The 21,366-nt window shown below is 49.0% G+C and overlaps 1 protein-coding gene across 1 annotated transcript in view; it reads right to left on the bottom strand.

Annotated features, from left to right (window-relative positions):
- The window catches only part of Ctnnbip1 (catenin beta interacting protein 1), a 50,863-nt gene extending 36,576 nt beyond the window's left edge, over positions 1–14,287 (bottom strand). The window contains exon 1 of the mRNA XM_051172188.1: positions 14,178–14,287. The gene's annotated coding sequence lies outside the window, so the exon portion shown is untranslated. The remainder of the gene's footprint in view (positions 1–14,177) is intronic.
- Positions 14,288–21,366: the final 7,079 nt, after the last annotated feature.

Below are 21,366 nucleotides of genomic sequence, written 5' to 3'. Positions count from 1 at the left end.
GTGAACTGAGCTGGTGAGTGGCACGTGGAGGCATGCCATGGAAGCCTGACCATCTGAGAGTGGTCCCCAGAACCCACAGTGGGAGAAAAGACTACTGCCAAGTTGTCCTCTGACCTCCACACATTTGTCACACGTGCTTTCACACACACAAATTATTACATATTTTTTTTTTTTACAAAGAAAACATGGTAAATGTACAAAGGATACACATTACAACTTCTCCATAGCTCCCCACAGGCCCTGGTTTCAGTCCCGGTGCATGAGGCTTCATCAAGTACAAGACGCCCCCGAGGCCCATGTAGGGGAACCGCTCTCTCTGGCCACAGATCTCTGGTGCAGGAGTGGCTCTAATTCCATATATTTACCCTTCCTACCCAAGCTGCCTGCCTGTCCCATTCACTGCTGCAGCCAAGTTCAGAAGAATCCAGGTGCACAGCACTCCCACAGAGGTCCCTCAGTGAGGCTCTGACACAGCAAAGTCTAAGCCAGCTCACCTGTCACAAGAGGAGCATCAACACAGTTGCCAATGGAATCTCCATAGTCACAACAGGAGGAGGATGCAGGGACGTCCCTCAGAGCCAGAAGACAGGATTCTTCCTTTCTGAGTAGTGACCCTGGCTCAGAGAAAGCCCCAAAGGCCACCAAAAACAAAAAACAAAACTAAAGGGTCCAGGATCCACCTGGAGACTTCTTTCCCAGGACCAGCAGGCTATGAAGGAAGCAAAAAGGCCCCTTTCATTGTGTCCGCAGCAGGGGCAGGGGTCAGATCCTGGGGTCAAGTTCACCACTGTGTTCCTTGTACAGTTGTGGCTCTCACTGGAGGCAACTTCACCTCCCAGGGGACATTTGCCAGTGTCTACAGACATTTCTTGGTTTTGTTCTGAGCAGAAGCACACATATGCAGAAGGTGCTCTACCTCTGAGCTACCATCTCCAGCCCCCATAAGACTTTCTTTCTTTTCTTTTCTTCCCCCCTCCCCCCAAGACAGGGTTTCTCTGTGTAGCCCTGGGTCTCCTGGACTCACTTTGTAGACCAGGCTGGCCTAGAACTCACAGAGATCCAGCTGCCTCTGCCTCCCTAGTGCTGGGATTAAAGGCGTGCGCCACCACGCCCAGCTTTATGTAGGTTTTTGAGACATGGTCTTGCTATATAGACCAGGTTGGCCTCAAGCTAGGAGATCCAGCTGCCTCTGCCTCTCATGTGCTGGAATGTGACACCATGTTTAACAAATGAATGACTGGATGGATGAATGAGAAGGACGGAGTGTACTGGAAGGCTGGGGTGCAACTCCACCCACAGTGCTTACCTAGCCTACAGGAAGACCTGGGTTGGAACTCCAACATCGCATACAACTGAGTCGGGTACACACACTTATAATCCCAGAACTCAGCAGTATCAGAAGTTCAAGGTCATCATCAGGTACTTAGGAAGTTTGAAGCCAGCCCGCACTATAAAACACTGTCTTTAAAAAAAAAAAAAAAAAGCTACTGCAAGACACACATAAGCGATATGAAAACACTGTATCATTTTACCCAAGGGACTTGAGCATCTGCAGATTTTAGTGTCTACAGATGGCTCTACGGCTATCAGGCACAACTGTACTGCGTCAGAGGCAGGAATTGCAGCCAAGAAAAATTGTCTGATCGCACGTCATTGTTGCCAGCCACGCCCTGCTCTACATACCTCTGGGCCTTTGCACCTGCTCTTTCCTCAGCCTGAAGCATCCTCCCCTCCCCCTGAGTCATGACACCCAGGTGCCTGACTGTACTCTGCCTATGCCAGTGTGTGTCTACACATCTGCCTGCACCTTTTTCAACTCAGGTTGCTGCGCCTGAAGTGTGGCTGAGGGCAAACAGAAGGTGGTTTAAGGCTGCTTCGGGCCCTGTGCAGCCTTGTTCTCGGAAACGCATTGTAACAGACCCACAGCTCTCATTAAATACAATACACCTCCAGAAAAGGGTGTCACATCCCCTAGAAGTGGAGTTATAAGCATTTGTGAGCTGCCACATGGCTGGTGGAAATTGACCTGGGTCCTCTAGAGGACCAGCCAGTGCGCTTTTAACCTGTGGAGCCATCTCTCCAGACTCATTTATTACTTTCTTTTTTTCTTTTGAGACAGGGTTTCTCTGTGTAGTCCTAGCTGTCCTGGAACTCACTATGTAGACCAGGCTGGCCTTGAACTCTGAAATTCACCTGCCTCTGCCTCACAAGTACTGGAACTAAAGACATGTGCCATCATGCCCCTCACCCACCCTCATTCTTTTTGGGGGTGAGGTTTGAGACAGGGTTTCTCTGTGTAGCCTTGGCTGTCCTAGACTCACTTGTAGACCAGGCTGGCCTGGAACTCACAGTGTTCTCTGCCTCTGCCTCCCGAGTGCTGGGCTTAAAGGCGTGTGCCACCACCTCCCAGCTCTTATTTTATTTTTATTTATTTATTTATTTATTTTTTGGAGACAGGGTTTCTCTGTGTAGCCTTGGATGTCCTGGACTCACTTTGTAGACCAGGCAGGCCTCGAACTCACAGTGATTTGCCTGCCTCTGTCTCCCAAGTGCTGAGGGCCTTATTTTTTTCTTTCTTTTCTGGTTTTTTTTTTTTTGGAGGGAGTCTGGTTTTTCGAAACAAGGTTTCTCTGTGTAACAGCTCTGGTGTCCTGGACTTACTTTGTAGACCAGGCTGGCCTTGAACTCAGAGATCTGCCTCCCAGTGCTGGGATTAAAGGCGTGCCAGCTTATGTTTTCAGTTAAACAGCATCTTGCTGGGTAGCCCACCCTGGTCTTAAACTCACGATCCTTCTGTCTCCCAAGTGCTGGGATGATAGGTGCCATTTTTTTTTTTTTTAAATGAGACAGGGTTTCTCTGTGTAACAGCTTTGGCTGTTCCGGACTTGCTTTGTAGACCAGGCTGGACTTTAACTCACAGAGATCTACCTCCCTCTTACTCCCAAGTGTGGAAATTAAAGTGTGTACCATCATGCCTGGCCCAGTTTTTTTTAATTAATTAATTTTTCTATTTGGAGGTTGGGGTCTTGCAATGTCACCCAGGCTGGCCTTGAACTAAACTCAACTGATTCTCCTGCCTCAGCTTTCTGAATGGCTGGAAATACAGATACAGGACATCACAGTGGCTTCTCCTTCTATTTGACATTTCAGATAATCCTCAAACATCAAGGGCTGATAGTAGCCTCTGTGTGTGTGTGTGTGTGTGTGTGTGTGTGTGTGTAAAATATTCTATAATTGGATTTATGTCGAGTATCTGCTTAGTTCTGGTTGGCCCAACTGGCTGAAAATGTCCCTTGAGCATGCTGCTGTCTTTTGCAGCCCTTAAGTGAGTGCACACCACAGCAAGAAGGAGCCCCAGGCGTGTCAGCTGTGGACAAAGCACACAGGAAGAGGAAGCTGAGGCAGCTTCTCGGCTGCTCCAACACTCCAACCTCTGAGCTGTGTTCTTAGGCTCCACAGTTCCAACTAAAAACCAGAGGTTTTGCTTCTGCGCAGGAGGAGACAGAGACGAAGAAAGAAAGGCACACTTCCTTTTTTTCCTCCCCAGAGAGCAGCTGGCACACTGAAACCTGGCCAAGTCATGGTCTAAGACCTAAAGTCAGGAACCAGCTCGCCTACAGGATCCGGCTTCGGATCTTCCTCTAATCCTATCTGTCCCGGGACTGTAAGCTTCTGTCAAGACCCAAAGGAGTGGGTAACGCAGAGTCTGGGTAACACGCAGGGTCCCCCAGCTCCTTAGACAGTACATGCAACTCTCATACCCCAACTCAGAAGGTCTTCGACCAAGGCTGGTCCTAGAAGGAAGTATTGTAATCAAGGACATCAGAAGAAACCCTGCGCCTCAAGAATGGATGACACAAAGACCCCTTTCTTCTGTGACCTACTGACATCACAGCTGCCCTTAGGCTTGTTGCCCCAGCTCCCTGCAGGAAACTGTTTTCTTTTCTTGTCAGTCAATTTTAGGCTGGAAGGGCTAGTGTCAGGCCCTCTAACCTTAAGGAAGAAGCCTCGCCAGGAAGTTCACAGAGCGTGGGTCTCCTCCACAGAAGGAGGCCAGAGTGGAAACGTGAGCCCATGGGAGCTCCATCAACTCCACTGTCCACAGTCCTATCAATTTCGTGTGAGCACATTTTACAATTCTAATTGAACTGAGAAATACAAAAGTGTTTTAAAGAGGAAGGGGGAAACTAAGACAGGGATGCATTTGTCAGGGCAAGGCCGGTCCCACTTCTTCATGAACGGCACATGGCCTCTTCATCGAGCCACAGACCTGCTCATCTCAAAAGCAGACCGGCAAGCTCTCTGCAGATGCCCCCAGAACAGCAGACTGTTCCAAGATCATCTTCCTGGCTCAGTGTTTAAAAGTACTGGCTTATCTTCCAAAAGATCTGGGTTCAATTCCCAGAACTCACATGGTAGCTTACTTCCATCTCTAACTCCAACTTAGGGGATCTGATGCCCTCTTCTGGCCTCTGTGGGCACCACCAGGTATGATCACAGTACACAGACACACACACACACTTATATACATAAAATCATAATAATAAACAAACACAATCATCTCCCTCCAGAGGTTTTCTGTCTTTATCTCCCAAGCTGTAGGAGCCAGGGAGCCTAGAGCCTTCTACCGTGGAGAACTAGATTATTAAATCAATCGGGGGTGGGGGAACTGTGGTATGAGGGCTCGTTATCTTCACTTGTGTCCCCAGAGGCAGCAGACTCAGCCTGTGAGCCACCTATTTCTTTGCCCAGATTTGGGGATGACAATTCTGGATTCTCAGATCCAGCTTAGAGCTCCAGGGGTGGCCTCCTGGGCTGAGCGCCTGGTGCCTGCTCTGCAGGGCCCTGCCTCGTTCCAATGGGCTCTCCTCTCAGCACACGTGTCTACTAAGTTACAGCGGACCTAGTAACACTGCAGAAGGCCTTTGGGTAGCAGCTCTTGCTGCGTCACAGCCAGCAATTAGCCCTTTCCTCTGTCTCCAGCTACCTCGGAACAGGACAGAATCCAAGGAAGGAGGAACCTCCCCTCTGAGAGCCGCTGAGGACTTGGTTTCCTTCCTCCCCAGCTGGCTGACAAGCTGACAATCAAAATGCAAACTGTTTTCAAGGGAGATGCCCTCGGGATCTCCCAGGTGTTTGTCCCATTAACTAGGGAAGGGTATCAAGAGAACAGGGAAGAGGGCTCACAAGGCCGCCTCCATTCTGCAGGCATGGGCAGTGCTGGCTGCGGCTCGAGTGAGAGAGGATCAGACAGTGCATACTCCAAAGAGCTAGCTCATGCTATAGTGGCAGTGGGGGGTGGGGGTGGGGTTTACAGCCAGTGCTTCCAAAGGGAGCCAAGTTCAGGAAAGTGGTCAGAAACAAGACCGAATGCCATGGGGACTGGTAGGAGGCTTCCAAGGTTGTCCTCACTGCCACTAAGTGTAGGTATATATATATACTCAGACCTGGGCACTTACCACGGTAATCCAGCTCAGGGGCTAAGTCCGTTCCACCCACATGGAATGTCATCCCTCATTCCCAAACCACCAAGCCTCAAAGAGGGAGCAGAAGTTCCTGCCAAAGCTGGCCTGTGAATGTCCCGCTGGCTAATACTCTTGTTTTTAAATTAAAATGACTCACCGAAGACTGTCATGTTTCACAACAAAAGCCTTAAGTCTTTAGAAGCCTATGTCACAGAACGCCAGCAGGACCTGACCTCCTGTGTGATAGCTCAGCAGTTAAGAACACTGGTTGCTCCTGCAGATTCTCAGCACCCATAGAGCAGCTCAAAATCATCTGTAACTACAGTTCCAGAGGCCCCAATGCCCTGCTCTGGCCTTCTTGGGCACCAGGCATATACATGGCACACATGCATGCATACATGGGAGAAATTTCTCATACACATAGAATAAAAATAAATCTTAAAAAAAAAAAAAAAAGGATGACACAGAGTGCAAAGATCAGGATAAAAGAGCTCATCTCATCTGAGTAGACATGAAGGACCAGGGCAGTGCCTGACGACCTCCACCACTGCACTGAGCCTCAGCAGAGATCAAGGAGTGACAGTGACTGGCCACTACCCAGAGCGCAAGGAGAGTGGACAGCCTGAGGGCTCTCTCAGGTAGCAGTGGCAGCACTTCCCCGGGAGGGAGAGTTCCAGGCTCAGGCATTAGCTGTCTGCACCCCATTGAGTTCTGTCACAAGCTCCAGCAGGCAGAATGGGGGGAGGGGCGCTGCTTGCCCAAAAGCCCCACAATGCCCTCCTAAAAATCACCAGCATCCCATCTTCCTGCAATCTCAGTGACTGGCCAGAGGAAGGCCATGGTCCTAAGGCTGCGAGCACTGTCATCCACACTGACAGACGCGATGAGGAGCCCCTCTTCCGCAAGCTAGACGTCCAGAAAAGCATACAGTTAGGGAAGGGTTCACACAGCCTTGCCACAGCTGCTGACCTTTGCAGTTTCAATGTTTTGTGACATCAATCAGGGGACAGACTTACTAGACTGTATCAGCTGTAATTCTCCCAATTGTCCCTGCAGCATTCACACGTCCTGGGATGTGTAACAAGTCAAAGGGCATTGAAATATTTATCATCTGGCTGGGCGTGGTGGCGCCTTTAATCCCAGCACTCGGGAGGCAGAGGCAGGTGGATTGCTGTAAGTTTGAGGCCAGCCTGGTCTACAAAGCAAGTCTAGGACAGTCAAGGGTACACAGAGAAACCCTGTCTCAAAAAGAGAGAGAGAGAGAGAGACAGAGAGAGAGACAGAGACAGGGACACAGAGACAGACAGAGAAAGAAAGAAAGAAAAGAAAAAATTGTCATCTAGTATAAACCAGAAGCGGGTCTTGTTTCGCAGCCCTGCAGGGGGAGTGGAGCTGGGGAGGTGGACGGGAAGGGTCTCCGGGAAGCTGGACTGCTTAGGGCAGCAGCTATGAGACCTAGCTATGGGCAGGACTAACCCATCACCTTGGAAACAGGTCCACTGCTGGGCTCACAATCTGGCAGGAAGAAGAGGGTGGGAGCACACAGTGAGAGGTGTTTGATCCATGAGGGACCCTGATCTCCACAGGAAAGCCCACTGGCAGAGTCCAAGGTTGCAGAGTAACAGGCGGTAAGCTCGTTTACTCGTTCAGTTCAGGGACAAGGACCACAGGATTCCAGTGGCAGGAAATGTGTGGTTGGACACTTAGGTGACATGCAGGCCTGAGAAAAGCTTAATTGGAGCCTGTCTCAAAGCCTCCTGCCCAGCTCCCCACAGAGGAGAGGAGGCAGAAATGGGTCACATTCTTCCTGCTGCCACAGCATCACCACAGGCCCCAAACTCACTTGAAGTACAGGTGCACTGAGTGACCCAGTGTCCTTGCTGGGCCCACCTCCTATTCAGACAGAGTCTGTCCCCAGCACGGCCTGGTGGGGCAGTCTATTAGCCAAGGGACACCACACAGTGACCGAGACAGCTTTGCCACAACTCTTCCATCTTCCTCTCCCTCCGTATGTGGGCAGTGGCCTCTGCTAGCCCTTTACTCTCCTGACCCTGGCAAGCAAGAAGAAGAAGGAACGTAGACTGTTAGGCCTCCCTGACCTTGGTCTCTGAGCAGATGGACAGGCCTGGTGCTGGGCAGATTTGGGGGAGAAATCAGCTGTAAATTCCAAATTATGCCCCCACACCATTCTACACACATTGACCTGCAACATATTGTAATAAAGACATGGGAGGGAGGTTCCACATGCACAAGCTTCTTGGGGAACTCTGTGGGCACAGCAGGTGGCCCCCAAAGCCCACCCACCACTGTGGGTGTTTCTGAAGCTGGCAGCAGAGGAACCTGGCTGCTAGGAACAGAATCCTAGAGACTCAAGGCACAGTAACTGTTACTTAAAGACAGCTTACAGAGACTCACACAGGCCATCATGTGTGACATACAGCTTACACACCTGCTTACAGAGGCTCACACAGGCCATCATGTGTGACATACAGCTTACACACCTGCTTACAGAGGCTTACACAGGATTCAACTATGTAAAAAGACTCGCCTGTCAGTGGTGGTGCATTCCTTGAATCCCAGCACTTGGGAGGCAGAGGCAGGAGGATTTCTGAGTTCAAGGCCAGCCTGGTCTACAGAGCGAGTCTAGGACAGTCAAGGCTACAGAAGAGAAACCCTGTCTCAAAAAACAAAACAAAACAAAAAAGTAGGCTCATTCATGACCCCTCAGTCCATCAGAAACTTCAGGAAGAGGATAATGTTTTAGTCCAGTTATACTAACCACAAGGTAGCCTTCTCTCTAGGGATGCTGACCTCCCTGTGGAGGACCAGAACACAGCAGGCCTTTAATAACTGAGTAGGTCAGTAGCTGGTACCCAGTCCTCTCATAAACCTAGCTCAAGCCCAAGCATCATTATCCCATTTACCACTGGAGAAAGTGAGGAAAAGATCAGAAGAGACGGGGAAAGGGCCTAGGATTCAAACCTTTGCCACAGCCAAGGAGCCAGTTCTTTGTCCCTGACAGGCTGAACCTCAAACAAGTCCTCTGACCTTTCTGGACCTCGGTTTCCAGCTACATACGTAGTATTAACTTCACGTGGCCCCAGAACTCCGCTGAAGCTCAAAGAGACAATGGACCCAGGATGTCATGGCTGCTCATTGCTCGTCTTCCACACGAGCGTACATCATTCCCATAATAAGCAGCCCTGCTACATGAGATGGAGGCTGCACACACTCCGTGCTTAGTTCTTTTTTTTTTTTTTTTTAATTTATTTATTATGTATACAGTTTTCTTCCACCAGGATGTATGCCTACAGGCCAGAAGAAGGCACCAGATCTCATTGTAGATGAGCCACCATGTGACTGCTGAGAATTGAACTCAGGACCTCTGGAAGAACAGCCAGTGCTCTTAGCCTCTGAGCCATCTCTCCTGTCCTGTGCTTAGTTCTTATGAGAACAGATGCCATGTGACTAATAGATGTTTCAGACTCTGTCAATTGAATGCCTGAGGACCCTGAGTAGGACCTGTAAAAAAGAGACCAATTTGATCTCAAGCTTGGTGGGCAAGGGGCACCATGCACGATAATGGACACTGGCACTGCCTGAAGGAGGACAGGAGCTGGCTACTGCACCAGGCCAAAGGCAACTCTGGTTCCCAGTGAGCTGTGTCTCTGCCCACTTTTCTCTAACTGCATTGCTAAGTTTCCAGTTCTGCTCCATCCAGAGGAAAGAAGACCTGTGCTTTCTAGACATCACTGTGTTCTTATCAGGGGACCGGGCAGCGGGTGCACAGGAGACAGTGTGCCTGACTCTGTAGCTGGCCTGCTGCTACCTGGCAGGAGTCTGGAAGAGAGGAGGAATCAGGACAGCTACCTAGTCAACCATGATCTATCTATCAGTGGCTCAGGGCTGGGAGTGGAGCTCAAGGCTGGAGCACCTGCCTACTATGTGCAAGGCCCTGGGCTAGGCTGTAGTACTGCAAAATAAAAGTAACAGTAATAACAGCAACACCAACAGCAATAACAATAACAACAACGAGGAGGAGGAAGGGGGACAGAGGGAAGCGGGTGGGAGGGAAGACTAATTTATATAGCTTGAAACAGAGTCCATGTGACACCTCATTGCGGGGAGAGCTAAGGGCTGGCCATGTGCACCTAGTGCCTTAGCACTAAGCAATGTTTGCTGAGTTATAGACTCCAAGGGAAAATAGAAAGCTCGGTTGAACCTGTAGGTCTTGGCCAGCCTACCCAGGGACTCCTAGGTTACCCGAGTGCTAGCCAATCAGAACCCGCAGGCCTGCAAAGACCGCCCCCCACCCAGAATGAGAAGCTCCCACTCTGCCCAACTGCTCTTCTTAGGGTCCTACTCCTGAGGTGCATTCAAACATCTCCTGAAGGCACCAGGAAAAGGTCCCGTGCAGCAATTTCTCGCTGCAACTCCCTACCAGGGACACAGATCCAGCCCTGACTCTGCTCACCACACTCCAGCCCCCATTACTTTGCAGCCTATGAAGCTGCCCCTTTGGCTCACAGGGTCACCCCCCCCACATACACTCTCTCTCTCTCTCCCTCCCTCCCTCCACTGTCACGTATGTGGTGTACGTATCTGTGCATGTTTTGTATGTGTAGAGGGTTACAACACATGCATATAGCAGCCCAAAGTTAATGTCTGGAATTATCTTTGATTGCTCTTTCATTGAGGCAGGACCTTTCAATTGAGCCCAGAGCCTCCTTTGGCTCTCGCCAGCCAGCTTACTCTAGGGTTCTCCCGTCTCTGTCTTCTGAGCCTAGAGTTACTTACTAGCAGGCCAGCAAGCCTCTTCAGCATTTGTGTAGGGATTTGAACTCCAGTCCTTACTCTTGCCTGGCAAACACTTTGCCCACTGAGCCATTTCCCAGATCCAAGCTTTTAAAAAGTAAAATAACGGCTAGCAGTTCAACCAAGCACATACTAAGCACAAGGCGCCACCCCGAATACTGAACAGGTATTACTTAGCTAAATCCATTCAACAGCTCTGTGAGGAAGTGTCACGGTTGTACAGATGGCAGAGCTTAGACATGGACAGGTTAATGACTTTCTGCAGCTCACACAGCCTGTGATGGCAGAACCAAGATCCAAGCCCAGAGTCTCGGTATGAAGTCCGTGCTCTAATTAACAGCTACACTTCATATTTGCTGAGTGTTAAATAACTCTGTGGTCAGCACCCTCGGCAGCTGTTCTCTGGAGGCCGGGCTGGACAGGGAACAGCCTCATCTAGGAAGAGCGGCCCTGTCCTGTGAGCACAGTCAATGGCAGCCTGCTGCGTTTTCAGCAGATCACTTGAAGAAAGGTGCTCTCTAAGACAGCACAGGCTGATGAAAAAGGGGCAGGGGTGGGACTGGCAGCCAGTCAACCTTTACACTTTGTGCAGGTCACTGACCTCAAACACTGTGAAACACGAAGATGATTTCAGTGGAGACCCTGCCTCAGTCAGCTCAGAGACACACATACACACAGAGCTGAAACGGAGAACGTGACAGGCACTAAAGGAAAGGAACAGCCTGCTATGAGACTTCAAAGGAGCTAGCCAGCCCTAAGTCCCTAGTGCCCACATATGTGACCTCCAAAGGCCTCTCTGAGAGCACAGAATTAGAGCAGCAGAGATCAAGTTTAATTCTATTTTATAGCTCAAGTTAATGGCCACTTAGGTGTTCTGTCGTCTGTAAGGAAAGCATCCCGACTTCCTTCTTTTTCTTTTCTTTCTCCCTTCCTCTCTTTTTAATTTTAATTTTTAAAACTTATTTGTTTTTTTTTATAACAAAGTCTCTCTATGTAGCTCTAGGCTGGTCTGAACTCGCTATGTAGACCAGGCTGGCCTGAACTCACAGAAATCTGCCTGTCTCTGCCTCCCAAATGCTGGGATTAAAGGTATGAGCATATTGACCCCAGTTTCTTTCTTTCTTTCTTTTTTAAAAAGATTTATTTATTTATTATTATGTATACTGTACTCTGCCTGCTTGTACGCTTACAGGCCAGAAGAGGGCATCAGCTCATATTATAGATAGTTGTGAGCCACCATGAGGTTGCTGGGAATTGAACTCAGGACCTCTGGAAGAGCAGTCAGTGCTCTTTAACCTCTGAGCCATCTCTCCAGCCCCATCCCAATTTCTTCTTCTTCTTTTTCCTCCTCCTCCTCTTCTTCTAAGATTTGTTTATTATGTATACAGTGTTCTGCTTGCATGTACACTTACAGGCCAGAGGAGAGCATCAGATCACATTATAGATCATTGTGAGCCACTGTGTGGTTGCTGGGAATTGAACTCAGGACCTATGGAAGAGCACTCAGTGCTCTTTAACCTCTGAGGCATCTCTCCAGCCCGCACCCCAATTTCTTAATTCTGTAGGTACTCAGCACCAAACACAGAGCCTCACACTTGAACTACACTCTTAGCCCCTTCGCCTTCTTTGTACAGCAACTCACAACAGAGGGAGAGCGCTACCATTTAAATGTGCACCTGGATGTGGGAACGGAGCCCAGCGTGTTCTCTCTCCTCCGCCTCTGACTTATCAGGCCTCCTCCATTAGAGGGGGTGGCCTAGTCTGTGACTGCACTGTTGTACTACGGAACATGTTAATACAACAGCTCAGAGTTAAGCCATGAGGTCCACCAGACTACAAACTCAAAGGCAGATCTTATCACGTCCGCATCTGAGTCTAAGACAGCGCCTGACTCACAGCAGATCCTGAACAGTGTCTGCTGAGCTCAGCGTGAGCAAAGTCAGATGGAGAAGTCCTCTGCTCCATGTGGAGCTGTCAGCTGCTGTTCCTCAGAGTTTTGCTTCCCAGCTACCTGCATCCGGTTCCCTCGTCCTACCACCATCACCCAGATCCAAAACCAGCACCATCTCTAGCTGGGCAATTTCAACAGTCAACCTTTGCTTCCACCTCCACACGCCTGTCTCCTATGGCTGCCAGAGCAATCTTTTAAAACACCATACCGTAATACCTTTCTGCCTATTTCTCTCTAATGGCTTCTAACTCTTTTGGATAATGTTTTTGTTGTTTATTGTTTTGTTTTGGTTTTTCGAGACAGGTTTTCTCTGTGTAACAGCTCTAGCTGTCCTGGAACTCACTCTGTAGACCAGGCTGTCCTTGAACTCACAGAGATCCCCCTGCCTCTGCCTCCCAAATGCTGGGATTAAAGGCATGCACCACCACTGCCCGATTCAAAACATATTCTTTGAACACACAGATTCTTCCTTCCTTTCCCCCCTTTCTTTGAGAGGGCCACATGTAGCCCATGCTGACCTTCAACTCTTAGCGTCTTGCGTCCACCTCCCAAACGCCGTGCCAACACATCCAGGCTCTCCTCAGTCTTCTGGCCCCGTTGCAGCATTAATGATTTCTACCCACTTATTTATCTCTTCCTTTATTATCTGTTCTCTTTCCTTCTTGGATTGTCACCTCCCAGAAGGCAAAGATTGTCTAACACACCCCCCAGCTCCCCCCAGCATGAAACGCATGAATGAATCTCCATCTCATACAAGTGGTTTCTGTCTGCATGGGCCACACTGACTCTACCAGGAAGCCATGAGTGACACACTGGCACATAACAGCTGGCACCTTTATTTGTGATTCAAAGTCCTTCTTTGAATCCAAGGAAGTGTTGGCATCTCTGGACACTTTAATGGCAGAAGAGATCAGTTATCACCGGGTTTCTAGCCAGGAACAAGAGCCCAGTGGGTGTAGCAGGGAGCCAAAAGCCAAGGCACTTGAGAAGTAAACCTCAAGAAAAACTGGCTTGCCTCCAGATCCCATACCAACATACTCTGTGCCTCAATTTACCCAGCACTTATCTAGGCACACTTCCTTAAGATCTGTAAGTGACAGGTGACAAAATAATAGCTAGGACATAGCTAGATCCTCAGATAGAAAGTGCTGCAAGCCACAGATCTCATTATTCATAAAACTCTTGATTTGTCCTCAACATGATTCCCCTTGGCCTTCCCATGAGTTAACCCGACAGAGTTACTGTTCAGACAAGTTCCATATACAGGCGCAAGCAAGGGCTGCAGGTAGGGTGTCCAGAGCGCCTGCCTCAAGGAAAGGGAAGTGCAGCCTTGATACAGGGGTGGCATAAAACGGGTAAGTGCAGTTTGGAGGTCCAAGTGGTCAATTTGCTGGTTCATGTTCACAAGTCCCCTGGGAGGGTGACAAATGTGTCTCTCATATGTACCTTCCAAAAACACCAGGGAGAGGTGGAATTTGGGGAGCGGACAGTGCATTCACACTAGAGAGGGAGGAAGGGCGGCTGGGCAGCCAGACAGACCTTGGCAGCATCTAGTAGGGGAAACATGGAGAGTCAGGATGCTGGGAAAGGGGTGCAGGTGAGGTGAAGAGGAGACAGGGCAAGGGGACCAGGAGGATGGACAGGCGATGACAAGCACGCCGGCCCAGAGGGGTGAGCAACTGGGACACCTGTGGAGGAGACCCCCCCAAGAGAAAGGGAGGAAGGCAGCGGGGTGGTCTGCGGCGAGAGGTAGCAGCACCGGGCGTGGTGGGGAACGACGGGTTCAGGCCCAGGGCGACGCGCTAGCGGGGCCGGCCCGGTGGGTCCCGGCGGGGTCGAAGGTGCCTTCCGCCGCCCCTCCCCAGGAGACAAAGGGCCGGTGGCTCCCCCGCGTCCCGGCGCCGCGCCGGCCCCGTGCTGCGGTCGCGGCCGGGCCTCGCGCTTACCTGGGCCGCCCGAGCGCGCGGCGCCGGGGGCTGCGGGTCCGGAGCGCGGCGGCCTGTTCCGGAGCGCGCTCAGCCGGGAGCAGCAGCCGCGGCGGCGGCAGCAGCAGCAGGAGCGGCCGCCTCAGCCTCCGCCTCTCCGTGAGTCACCGCGGCGGGGAGGGAGGGAGGCGCCAGGCCGGCGGAGGAGGGACCGGCGGAGAGGGCGGTATTGGGCCCCGTGCGCGCGGCGGAGGCGCGGCGCCGGCCACGCCCCAGGAGGAGGCACCCTGTAGGGGGCGGGGCCTGAAGGGGTGGGCCCCTTGGGCGGGAGGGAGCCGGGCATTGGTTAACGCTGCTTTGGGGGCGGGAACGCTTTGCTGGAGGGCGGAGCCCTGAGCCTCACTGTGAGAAAGACAACTCATTGGGCATCTCGGGTTGAGGGCGGGAACCGGCGGCTCGAGGGCGGGGTCTTGCAGTGGGCGGGTAGTGGCTTGAGTCTATCCTAAGAGCACCGGGAAGGAGCAGGCATTGCAGCAGTGATGGGTCACATAGGGCACTTCACTCAAGCCAGATAACCCAGAACCCGGGAAAGAATCTGAAATGAAAGAGGCTGCACACTATTTTGGGGCATGGTACCTTGGAACCCACTCTTGAATTTGGGGCCTAGCCTGGGATCTGTGAAACCGTGAGTGCCCAGGACCTCTGTGATTAAAATGTTTCTATAAGCACTCTTGCTGTATCTGGAAAGGGTGGAAGGGAAAACTGTGCGTCTCTGGCAAAATACAAATTGCCTTTTGTATCTGACGTCCTTTTAAAGGGACATGAATGTTGAAGTGTGGTCTCACTTCCTTTTTTTTTGGAAATATTTATGTGTGTGTGCCTGCATCTTTATACGTATGTGTACTGCGTCTGTGTCTGATGCCTTGACATTGGATCCCTTGAAACGAGTTACAGGTTGTAAGCAGCCTAGTGGGCCTAGGAACTGAACTCTGGTCCTCTACAGAAGCAGCAAGCGCTCTTACGTGCTGAGTCATTCATCTCTGCAGGCCCTCGTCTCCAACTCAGGGTTAGTGGCTCTCAGTTCCGCAGCCCTCCTTACTGCTTCCCCACCTTTCAGAGTTTAGTGTCTTCTGCTCTTTATTCCGCACTTTTCCATAATTTCCCCCTCAATAAACTTGGGGGCTGCAGAGATGGCGTGGTGGTTAAGATTAAATATTGCTCTTGCCGAGATGTAACAAGAATAAATTAATTAAAATAAATTTTAAAAAAATATTGCTCTTGTAGAGGACCCAAGTTTGGTTCCTAGTATCCATGTCAAATGGCTCACAAAGCACCCTAACTCCAGCTCCAGGGGTCCAATGGCCTCTTCTGCCCTCTGTGAGCACTACACTCACATGCACAAAGCACACTCAGATAGACACATATAAATACAATTAAAAAATTAAAATTAGGTATGGGAGCAGGGCACAATGGTGCACCCCTTTAATCCCAGCACTCAGGAGGCAGAGGCAGACAGATCTCTGTGAGTTCGAGGCCAGCCTGGTCTACTAAGCAAGTCCAGGACAGCCAAGGCTACACAGAGAAACATGTCTCAAAAAACAAAACAAACCAAAAAAACTAGGTATAAAAAAGATGGGTCAGCGGCTAAGAGCACTAGCTGCTCTATCAGAGGACCTGGGTTTGATGCCAAGCACCCACATCAGGGAGCCCACAAGTGACTAAAAGTCCAGTTCTAGGGCACTCAACACTCTCTTCTAGTGCCCATGGGCACCTAAACAGGGTATATATACAAGCATACACACATATAAATTAATTGAATGAATCAATTAAAAACCCCAAAATGGTGCTTGTTCTGGCAGCACATGCATGTACTAAAATTAAAATGATACAGATTAGCATGACCCCTACACAAGAACAATCACAAATTTGCAAAGCATTCTATACTTAAAAAATAAAAATGTAAAAGATGAAAAAAAATCAAAACCTTAAAAATACGGTAAGTTAGCCGGGCGTGGTGGCGCACGCCTTTAATCCCAGCACTCGGGAGGCAGAGGCAGGCGGATCGCTGTGAGTTCGAGGCCAGCCTGGTCTACAAAGTGAGTCCAGGATGGCCAAGGCTACACAGAGAAACCCTGTCTCGAAAAAACAAACAACAACAAAAAAAAATACAGTAAGTTTTTGTATATTATTGTTGTACGACACTATTTCTGGGGAGACCTGAACAAACATCGATCTCAGACAGGGAGCCAAGCACAGACTAAAAATCAACCAAAACCCAACTTGGTAAACTTGGTTACTTACAGTTGTATGGGCGAAGTTACAGGAACAGAAATGAGTCAAGGACAGTTGTGTTATCCAAAGCCCACCTCACATGGGTGACAGCTCACAAAAGCTAAAAGCCTGACATGCACTGCACAGTCTACAGGTTGGAGAATGTTCTTTCCCCGCAGTTCAGTTGGTCCATGCCTCTTCTAGGCAGCTCAGGGGGCCTTACTGCGGAAAGGTAGTGAATCTGGTCAATTTCAGGAACTTCCTTTTAAATCATTGAATTGTTAACCTCCTAAGCTTAATGAGTTTAGCTTTAGGAAGAGAATGTTTCCACTACCCTTAAAACATCAATTGTAGGGCTGGAGAGATGGCTCAGAGGTTAAGAACACTGGCTATTCTTCCAGAGGTCCTGAGTTCAGTTCCCAGCAACCACGTGGTGGCTCACACCCATCTATAATGTGATCTGATGCCCTCTTCTGGCCTGCAGGTAACATGGAGGCAGCGTACTGCATACATAATAAATAAATAAAAATTTTAAAATCCAGTTGTTGATGGGTTGTGGTGGTGCACGCCTTTAATCCCAGCACTTGGAAGGCAGAGGCAGGTGGGTCTCTGTGAGTTCGAGGCCAGCCTGGTGTATAATGCGAGTCCAAGACAGGCAAGGCTAGACAGAGAAACCCTGTCTTGAAAACCCTAAATAAATAAATAAAAATCCAGTTGCAAACAAAAACCCATCCAGTTGCTTTAATTTCCCTTTAATGTCTTTTTTTCTTTCTTTCTTTCTTTCTTTCTTTCTTGGTTTTTCGAGACAGGGTTTCTCTGTGTAGCCTTGGCTATCCCAGACTCGCTTTGTGGACCAGGCTGGCCTCGAACTCACAGTGATCTGCCTGCCTCTGCTTCCCAAGTGCTGGGATTAAAGGCGTGTGTCACCATGCCTGGCTCTTTCTTTCTTTTTTGGTTTTTCAAGATAGGGTTTCTCTTATAGTACTGGACTCGCTTTGTAGATGTGGCTGGCCTTGAACTCAGAGACCTGCCTGTCACTACCTCCCAAGTGCTGGATTACAGGCGTGCACGTCAGGCCCTAACATCCTGTGTCTTAAGGAGCTTCTTTCAAAGACAGGTTTTTATCCTGGAGGAACCTGCTACACAACAATTTTGTGTGTGTGTGCGTGTGTGTATTTGTTTGTTTTTGTTTATTTTGTTTTGTTTTTTTTGTTTTTCGAGACAGGGTTTCTCTGTGTAGCCTTGGCTGTCCTGGACTCACTTTGTAGACAAGGCTGGCCTTGAACTCATAGAGATCTGCCTGCCTCTGCCTCCCTGAGTGCTGGGATTGTATGTATGCAACACCACACTGGGCTTTTTTCTTTTAAATCTTTATTTTTTGGTTAGTTCCTTTCATTGATCTTGCAGCTGAGAAACACTTAATGAGTTTTATTTTTTAAAAATGTGTTAATGATTAATTTTATTTCCTGTGCATTAGTGTTTTGCCTTCATGGGTGTCTGGATGAGGATATTGGATCCCCTGGAGCTGGAGTTACAGACAGTTGTGAGCTAGCATGTGGGTGCTGGGAAATGATCCTCTGGAAGAGCAGCCAGTGCTTGTAACCACAGAACCATCTCTCCAGCTTCTTAGTGAGTTTTTTCTTATCCAGCAGCCTGTATAGCAAGCACACTGGGATACTTCGCTGGCCAGAAGGAAGGAAGCTGCTAGCTCGTTCCCAGGTTGATCTGCCTGGGTGCTGCATCCCAAGGGTGTGGTGTTTTCAGCAGTGCAGCAGCTGGGTGATCAGGAGCAGTACAATGCAATGGCACCTCCATTGTTTTGGAGACTCTGTGGCTCCCTGGCCAACTGCTCACAGAGACCCCCCCCCTGCCCCCCCCCCCCGTACCTGCCTGACACTGGGATTCCTCTTAAAGACCTATGGCTTCTGAAAGCCACACTATCCATCCATGCAGAGTATTTCCATCCAAACTTGTTTAAATTTTTTTTTTAATTAATGAAGTCTAGACTGGCAAGCCCCAGGGCCCTGCCTACTCAGCTCTTTGAATTATAAGCTTTTTTTGTTTTTGTTTTTGTTTTTGTTTTTTTTTGTTTTTTCGAATTATAAGCTTTTATGTGGGTGCTGCGGATTCAGCTATCAATAGTAAACATAGTGCGTGTATTTTGAAATGCCCAGATTACTCTTTACTCTTGATTCCACAAACTGTACCTTAGTTGTGATTGAGTGACATGGTAGTCATGAGATTATAAATCCTCAAAGGCCAGGAAAATGCCTTACTCATGACTATCTCCAGCAGTATCCAGGAGGCTACTGTGCCTGGAGCAAACGTTTAACAAATATTTGCCAATCTAGCTTACTAATGAGTCCTTCAAATTTCCCAGTAAACACAGTGATGCAAAAACCCACTTCTCATTGTTTTTCATGTAAATATGAACGTTTGAACAAATCAGTAAAAACTGTGTTGCTGGCTATGCATGATGTGAGAGTATGGACTGTGTTGTTTTGTTTTGTTTTTTGTTTTGTTTTGTTTTTCGAGACAGGGTTTCTCTGTGTAGCCTTGGCCATCCTGGAACTCACTCTGTAGAGCAGGCTGGCCTCGAACTCACAGCGATCCGCTTGCCTCTGCCTCCCGAGTGCTGGGATTAAAGGCGTGCGCCACCACGCCCGGCTGGACTGTGTTGTTTTAAAGACAAGTGGGAGGGGGCAGAAAATTAAGACGTGTTAGTGTGAAAGAATGGCTATTTTTCCTCACTTTTCCCAAATTTGCCATATATATTTTTTTAAAGATTTAATTATTTTGTTTTATGTATATGAGTGTTTACCTGAATGTATGTCTTATCACCATGTGCATGTGTTCCCCTCAGATCCCAAAACAGGGCCAATTTGAGTCTTTCCTTTAAACGTTTTGAATTAAAAATGGACAGAAGGGTTGACAAGATGGCTCAGTGGGTAAAGGTTCTTGGGTACAAGCCAAATAGCCTGTGTTCCACACCTCTCCCCACCCAGAACTCACACAGAAGTAGAAAGAAAGGACAGAGTCTACAAAGTTTGCTTCTGACTTGTACACTCAGGCTGTATGGCATGCATATTCCCCTCTCCCCCATGCACCAACACACACACACATACACACGCACACACACACACACACACACACTAGCAAAAATAAAGTTTAGAAGGAAATGATGGAAACCACCTTTCTCTGTGAGTTTAAGGCCACCTTGGTCTACATAGCAAGTTACAGGCCAGCCAGGACTACAAAGTAAGACCCTGTCTCACAGAAAGAGGGACAGGGGATGGGAGGAAGAAAGAAAGAAAAGAAAGGAGAGCCCAGCATGGTGGTGCACACCTTTAATCACAGCACTAGGGAGGCAGAGGCAGGTGGATCGCTGTGAGTTTGAGGCCAGCCTGGTCTACAAAGTAAGTCCAGGACAGCCAGTGTGACACAGAGAAACCTTATCTTGAAAAAACCAACCCCCGCCTAAAAAAAAAAGAAAGGAAGGAGAGAGGGAGGGAGGGAAAGAGAGGGGGAGGGGCAGGGAGCGAGGGAGAGAGAGAAAGGAACAAGGGAGGGAGGGAGGGGCTAGAATCTAGAGTTAGGCAGCTAGCAAGCAAAAGCAGGAAGAACACAGCTCCGTGCAGGATGGGCACCACAGTTACATAGCCCAAAACAAACTCAGAACCAGAACAAAGATGGTAGAATTTGACTGGGATGGTTAATACTGTCAATGTGACATATTCTAAAACCAGCCAGGGACACCTGTGGGCGTGTCTACAAAATATTAACTAGATTAGGTGAGTTAGATGTGGACAGCACCATCCCATGGTCTGCAGTCCCGGACTCGTAAGAAAGCGAGCTGAGAGCACCAGCATCCATCAGTCTTGACTTCCTGACTGTGGATGTGATGTGGCCAGCCGTCTTCCGCTCCCACCGCCAGGCCTCCCCGCCATGATGGACTGTCAGATTGTACATTAAAATAAGCCCTTCCAGCCGGGCGTGGTGGCGCACGCCTTTAATCCCAGCACTCGGGAGGCAGAGGCAGGCGGATCGCTGTGAGTTCAAGGCCAGCCTGGTCTACAAAGTGAGTCCAGGATGGCCAAGGCTACACAGAGAAACCCTGCCTCAAAAAACAAAAAAAAAAAAAAAAAAAAAAAGCCCTTCCTTAAGTTTTGTTTGTTTGTTTGTTTGTTTGTTTTTTTGGTCAGATATTTTTATCACAGCAGCAAGAAAGTGCCAAATACATAGGCTGAAGTTATACCTCCATGATGACCTGCCTAGCATGCACAAGGAACTAAGTTTGACCTGAGCACCACAAAAGGAGGGGGTAATCAAATTTTCTTTCTTTCTTTCTTTTTTTTTTTTTTTTTTTTTTTTGTTTTTTTGTTTTGTTTTGTTTTTTGAGACAGGGTTTCTCTGTGTAGCCTTGGCTGTCCTGGACTCACTTTGTAGACTAAGCTGGCCTCAAACTTACAGAGATCCACCTGCCTCTGCCTCCCGAGTGCTGGGATTAAAGGCATGTGCCACCACACCCAGCAATCCAATTTTCAAAACTGTAAATGTACCGGGTAGTGATGGTGCATGCCTGTAATTCCAGCAGAAGCAGGTGAATCTCTGTGAGTTTGTAACTAGCTTGTTCTACAGAGCTAGTTCCAGGACAGCCAAGGCTACACAAAGAAACCCTGACCAAGGCATGGTGGCATAAGCCTGTATTCCCAGCACTCTGAGACAGAAGCAGGCAGATCTCTGAGTTCGAAGCCAGCCTGGTTTACAAAATAAGTCCAAGACAGCCAAGGCTACACAGAGAAATCCTGAACGGGGAGGGCAGAAAGAAAGAAAAAGAAACCCTGTCTTGAAAAGCAAACAAACAAAAAATTTTAATGTGCCAGGCGTGGTGGCCCACGCCTTTAATCCCAGCACTCAGGAGGCAGAGGCAGGCGGATTG

This window comes from Acomys russatus, chromosome 29, assembly GCF_903995435.1.
Source record: "Acomys russatus chromosome 29, mAcoRus1.1, whole genome shotgun sequence".
Classification (NCBI taxonomy): domain Eukaryota; kingdom Metazoa; phylum Chordata; class Mammalia; order Rodentia; family Muridae; genus Acomys; species Acomys russatus.
Note: the sequence above shows the minus strand (reverse complement) of the source record. Positions and strands in the feature narration are given on the sequence as shown.